The 6133-nt window shown below is 44.6% G+C and overlaps 1 protein-coding gene across 1 annotated transcript in view; it reads left to right on the top strand.

The window, feature by feature from the left end:
• Nucleotides 1-80: 80 nt before the first annotated feature.
• The window catches only part of LOC114546119 (high affinity immunoglobulin gamma Fc receptor I-like), a 136842-nt gene continuing 130789 nt past the window's right edge, over nt 81-6133 (top strand). The window contains exons 1-2 of the mRNA XM_028564783.1: nt 81-94; nt 383-418. The gene's annotated coding sequence lies outside the window, so the exon portion shown is untranslated. The remainder of the gene's footprint in view (nt 95-382; nt 419-6133) is intronic.

Below are 6133 nucleotides of genomic sequence, written 5' to 3' on the forward strand. Positions count from 1 at the left end.
ACCATCCACCATGTTTCCAGGTCTGATGAAGGCCTCTACAAGTGTCTCATCAGCAGTGTTGGAGAGTCTCCACCCAGCTGGGTCTCTGTCACAGGTGAGGAAGTTACCTTTGATTTCAGGAGTTCATTCATCCAGATATTCACCTGACAGCTGATTCTCTCTACACGCCTTGTGACAACAGCTGCAGAGAAACTGTAGTTAAAGGGTTAACGTCAGAGCTGATTGGACGGAGCTGCAGCGTGTTAGAGAAGCAGAATAAACTGGTGTTAAAGCTGGAAGACGCTGAGAGTATTTAGTGTGGACTCCATCTTCTCTGAGCTCACAGTTGTTCTGTCTGTCTGCAGTAAAAGCTCAAACTAACCTGAGGTCCATTTCTCTTCAGTTCTGACCTCACTGCTGAGCAGCACAACAAACCAAGGTCAGTATAAACTCTGAGAACTCTTTATATTAAAGTACACAGGGTTACACATATTCAAACAGGGACGGGTTGACTTTGTCTGACTTTATTAGCTCAATGAAATGTTTTCAAATGAGCATTTTGTTCATTTCCTGAAAAGCAACGAGTTTGAACATACAAGGTTTACGCCCGGCAGAGATGATTTGTTCCCCTTTCTATAGTTAGATTCTTAGAACTTAAAGTTTGTGACGTACTAAACCACACAGCTTCCCTTTCCTAAAGTTGTCTCTTCACACTTAAATCCATCACAGCAAAAATGTCCATCGTGTGTCAGTCTATAGAGATGTCCAGCTTCTATTCCCATTCAGTGGTAAAATAACAACGTTAGCAAAAGTAGGAATATCCAGCCCAGTCTCTCGGCAGTTCGTGAAATGTTCACCTTATTTAATTTATGTACACACGGATATTTAGTTTTTTTTCGTGATTGGTCAGCGTGTTTTTTAAACTAATGTATTTCAATGGGAAGCATCTCTGGTGAGCTGGATACAGCTTTGTTATTCTTGGTGTTTTTAGCCCTATAAACGCTGTTTTAGCTTTCGTTTACATGACACGCAGGACAACAACGGGACGGTTGGGTTTAGTAAAGGACCTGACCCCCGGTTGTTTGACCCGTCCAACCCCCCCGATCAACCTCCTTATGCAAATCTGGCGTTTTTTTTAATTTTATTTAACCTTTATTTTTTCAGGGGAGGTTCACTGAGAGGCAGCCTCTCTTTTGCTGGAACGCCCTGATCACATTCACAGTCTGGCTCCACTGGAGCGGTTGGGGGTTAAGGGCCTTGCTCAAGGGCACCTCAGTGGTGGTAATGAGGGAGGGACAAGCGCTGTTCTTTCACTTTCCCCACCCAGATTTTATCCTGTCGGTCTGGGGATTGAACCGACAACCTCCCGGTCACTTCTCTAACCTTTAGGCCACCACTGCCCCTACTTTCATACTGCTTTCATACTACTCGCTACCGTAGTCTCTCTTAATGCTACGTCATCTTCTCATTGACTTTACTTTGACATTGTTTTCCAAAGAATCGTGCTGTGATCACGAAAGATGCTTCCCACTGAAATAAATTACTTTAAGAAACTTGCTGACCACCACGGGGGGGGGGGGGGGATTAGAGAAACGTGTCCGTGTACACGAATCAATAGATTAAATTACGTGAACATTTCACAAACTGCCGTGAGACTGGGCTGGATTATCTCCCCCTACAAAGTCAAACTGCCACGTTTCCACTGTCTACAGCAGGGGTCCCCAACACGGTGCCCGCGGGCACCAGCTAGCCCCCAAGGACCACATGAGTAGCCCTCAGGCCTGTTCTAAAAATGGAAATTGAATATTGATATTATCTGTTTTCCACCTTAAGTCAAGTCATTGTTGATAATTATTGTGAGAAATCATTTACATGATCAGGGTCTTCGCATTGATGAGCATCATTAATCATTAATAATCATATATAACTAAATGCAAACTGAGCACATTTGTTATTTCAGAAGAGTGTATCAAACTGGTAGCCCTTCGTACGACTCAATACCCATGAAGTAGCTCTCAGTTTCAAAAAGGTTGGTGACCCCTGGTCTACAGGATCAGTGTTATATGAGGATTTATTTACCTGTCAGACAGATCTTCAACTGAACACAGTAACATGCTGGTTTAAAAAGAAAAAAAGCCTAATTTCTGTTTACATGATGCATCACATTCGTGGAAGTAAATGACCAGTTTTTGTCTGTGTTTTAGTACTCTCATTATACATGAGAGGTTACATTCATCACATAATTTAGGACACAAATATTAGGAAACAAGTTTGGGTTTCAGACTTTCTTCTGAGTTATTTAATGTTTTCTAAACCCTCCTCCCTCCAGCCTCTCTGACTGTGAGTCCCAGCAGATCTCAGATGTTTGAAGGACAGTCTGTCTCTCTGAGCTGTGAGGAGGACGACAGCTCTGCTGGATGGACTCTGAGGAGGAACACAACCAGAGAAACCAGGTCTCAGTGTGGAGATGGCTGGGGAAGATCTGCTGGTTCTTCCTGTAACATCAGCTACATGCGCCCAAAGGACAGTGGAGTTTACTGGTGTGAGTCCAGAGAGGGAGCAACCAGTAACAGCATCACCATCACTGTCACTGGTAAGATCAGACTGTGGAGTCAGTATTGATGAAGCTGTGTGTGAATGGATGACATGCTGTAGTTTGTCTCTGTGTTGAGGTGGACCAGTGATCCTGCAGAGTCCTGTCCTCCCTGTGATGGAGGGAGAAGACCTCACTCTGACCTGTAGAACAAAGAGGTCCTCCATCCTCCCATCTGGTTTCTATAAAGATGGCTCCTTCATCAGGACTGAGCCTGAAGGTCACATGACCATCCACAATGTTTCCAGGTCTGATGAAGGCCTCTACAAGTGCAACATCAGCAGTGTTGGAGAGTCTCCACCCAGCTGGGTCTCTGTCACAGGTGAGGAGGTTACCTTTGATTTCAGGAGTTCATTCATCCAGATATTCACCTGACAGCTGATTCTCACTACAGAGAAACCTAGGACCACAAGCCTTCCTACGAGCTCTTACACAACCTCAGACTCCCTCCCTCTTGTGGTCAGACTGGTCTGCCACCTGGTGGTGTTCTGTCCGTTCTGCATCTCCACTTTCATCATGGTGTCTTTATATCGAGGCAGGACCACAGGTAACTCTCTCAACTCACCTGGTGCTGATGGTTGACAGTTGTCTCTAACACAACTCTTCAGCTGATCAATTATCTATATTTGCTCGCCCACCCAGGTTGAGGAGGGATTGGATGATGAATATGATGATGTCATCACCGCTGTCACCAGAGAGCATCACTTCTGATCTGATCTGAGAAGAAGCTGAAATCTCCATAGATCAGAAACAGTTCCCCCAGACGTCTTGATATATTTAGGATTTAAACATATTCAATATGAAATCATTGCTTTTTTAAGTTTGAATTGCTCCTTTACTGCCAGCCACAGCTATCTCTGTAATCCTGAATATTTTATATTATAACAATAAAGCTTTTTTCTCCGTAGTTTTTCATGAAATTGATCTGTGTTACTTTCTGTCTTTTCTTGTCAGAGTTTGTATTTCAGTTCTCAATTCAGTCAGTGTCTTTAACACTAATTGTTTTGCTTGATTTGCTAAATTCTACGATGGCTAAGGAACTCTTTTGATGACTTTCGTAGGACTTCATGTCAACAAAAATGCGCCCAAAAGTGTACAAAAATGTCGAAAAAAGCAACAAATTTACAAAACGGTGACAAGTGTCTGAGAAAGCCACAAAAGCCGGGACAAAAACAACAAAAATGATGAAAAAAGCTACCAAAAATGTAAAAAAAAATACATTACATTACATGTCATTTAGCTGACGCTTTTATCCAAAGCGACTTACAATTAATAAAAAATAAAAAATAAAGTGACATGCAGTAACAAAAGCACGTCAGTAAACTCTCCATGTCTGGCCCTTGGTGTGATTCTCTTTTTCCAGTGTGGCCCTCTGGGAAAATGAGTTTGACACCCCTGATCTAGACTAAAATGTTCATGTTTTTTCAAAAATATGATCTCTATATTTTCTAAGTTCCACTCTGTATCTCCCGAGATACATTGCCCATATAGGGTAACATTTTGCATTGTAGTCTTTTTATTATAGTTCATATGTCAACTTTTAAAACAGTTCATAAACAATTAATTAGCTACATTATTTCATGTTATCCATACAACATTAGAAAAGAAATGGAAAAAAAAACGAACTTTTTCTCCCAAGATGCATTGGCCACGTAGGACATAAACTTAACATTTCATAACTTTTTAAACCGTTCATGTGCCCATTTTTATAACTCATGTTCCCTGTTTTTTTTTTTATTCTAACATCTTCCCTGTGGTGCGCCACACCAGATATATTCTACGGTATATTCTCTATGGAGGCTGTTTCTTGTACTGTAGAAATGTCTGACAGAAACTTGCTGAGAACATGTGTATACTGGTGAATTCGTCAATAATACACATTTTAGAGTAAAATTAAAAGTAATCAATGTTGCACACCTTTATCCTATTCAGTATCTATAGAGAACAGGCCTCAAAACATGAGTATATCTGTGAGTGATCAGCCCGGTTAAATACCCTTATATGGGCAATGTATCCCCCAGGATAACAGGCATTCACTGCCTGATTATCAAAATTGTGAAAAAGATAATTTTAAAAATATCCACAAGAACATGTAAAACTGTCCTTAAAGGGATACTCCACCGTGTGTTGAAATAGGGCTTATCACGGTCTCCTCTAGCTGTAGATAGGTGGGGTCTCCCAAGCTGTAGATAGGTGGGGTCTCCTCTAGCTGTAGATAGGTGGGGTCTCCCCTAGCTGTAGATAGGTGGGGTCTCCTCTAGCTGTAGATAGGTGGGGTCTCCTCTAGCTGTAGATAGGTGGGGTCTCCTCTAGCTGTAGATAGGTGGGGTCTCCTCTAGCTGTAGATAGGTGGGGTCTCCTGGCTGTAGATAGGTGGGGTCTCCTCTAGCTGTAGATAGGTGGGGTCAACTCTAGCTGTAGATAGGTGGGGTCTCCCTGTAGATGGGTGGGGTCTCCTAGCTGTAGATAGGTGGGGTCTCCCAAACTGTAGATAGGTGGGGGGTCTCCCCTAGCTGTAGATAGGTGGGGTCTCCCTGTAGCTGTAGATAGGTGGGGTCTCTCCTAGCTGTAGATAGGTGGGGTCTCCTCTAGCTGTAGATAGGTGGGGTCTCCTCTGTAGATAGGTGGGGTCTGTAGATAGGTGGGATCTCCCCTAGCTGTAGATAGGTGGGGTCTCCCCTAGCTGTAGATAGGTGGGGTCTCCCCAAGCTGTAGATAGGTGGGGTCTCCTCAAGCTGTAGATAGGTGGGGTCTCCCCTAGCTGTAGATAGGTGGGGTCTCCCCTAGCTGTAGATAGGGGGTCTCCCAAGCTGGGGTCTCCCCAACTGTAGATAGGTGGGGTCTCCCCTAGCTGTAGATAGGTGGGGTCTCCTCTAGCTGTAGATAGGTGGGGTCTCCTCTAGCTGTAGATAGGTGGGGTCTCCTAGCTGTAGATATGTGGGGTCTCCTATAGTTGTAGATAGGTGGGGTCTCCCCAAGCTGTAGATAGGTGGGGTCTCCCCTAGCTGTAGATAGGTGGGGTCTCCCCAAACTGTAGATAGGTGGGGTCTCCCCTAGCTGTAGATAGGTGGGGTCTCCTCTAGCTGTAGATAGGTGGGGTCTCCTCTAGCTGTAGATAGGTGGGGTCTCCTAGCTGTAGATATGTGGGGTCTCCTATAGTTGTAGATAGGTGGGGTCTCCCCTAGCTGTAGATAGGTGGGGTCTCCTAGCTGTAGATAGGTGGGGTCTCCTCTAGCTGTAGATAGGTGGGGTCTCCCCAAGCAGTAGATAGGTGGGGTCTCCTCTAGCTGTAGATAGGTAGGGTCTCCCTTAGCTGTAGATAGGTGGGGTCTCCCCTAGCTGTAGATAGGTGGGGTCCCCTAGCTGTAGATAGGTGGTGTCTCCTCTAGCTGTAGATAGGTGGGGTCTCCTCTAGCTGTAGATAGGTGGGGTCTCCTCTAGCTGTAGATAGGTGGGGTCTCCCCTAGCTATAGATAGGTAGGGTCTCCCCGAGCTGTAGATAGGTGGGGTCTCCCCTAGCTATAGATAGGTAGGGTCTCCCCGAGCTGTAGATAGGTGGGG

This window comes from Perca flavescens, chromosome 19 (assembly GCF_004354835.1).
Source record: "Perca flavescens isolate YP-PL-M2 chromosome 19, PFLA_1.0, whole genome shotgun sequence".
Classification (NCBI taxonomy): domain Eukaryota; kingdom Metazoa; phylum Chordata; class Actinopteri; order Perciformes; family Percidae; genus Perca; species Perca flavescens.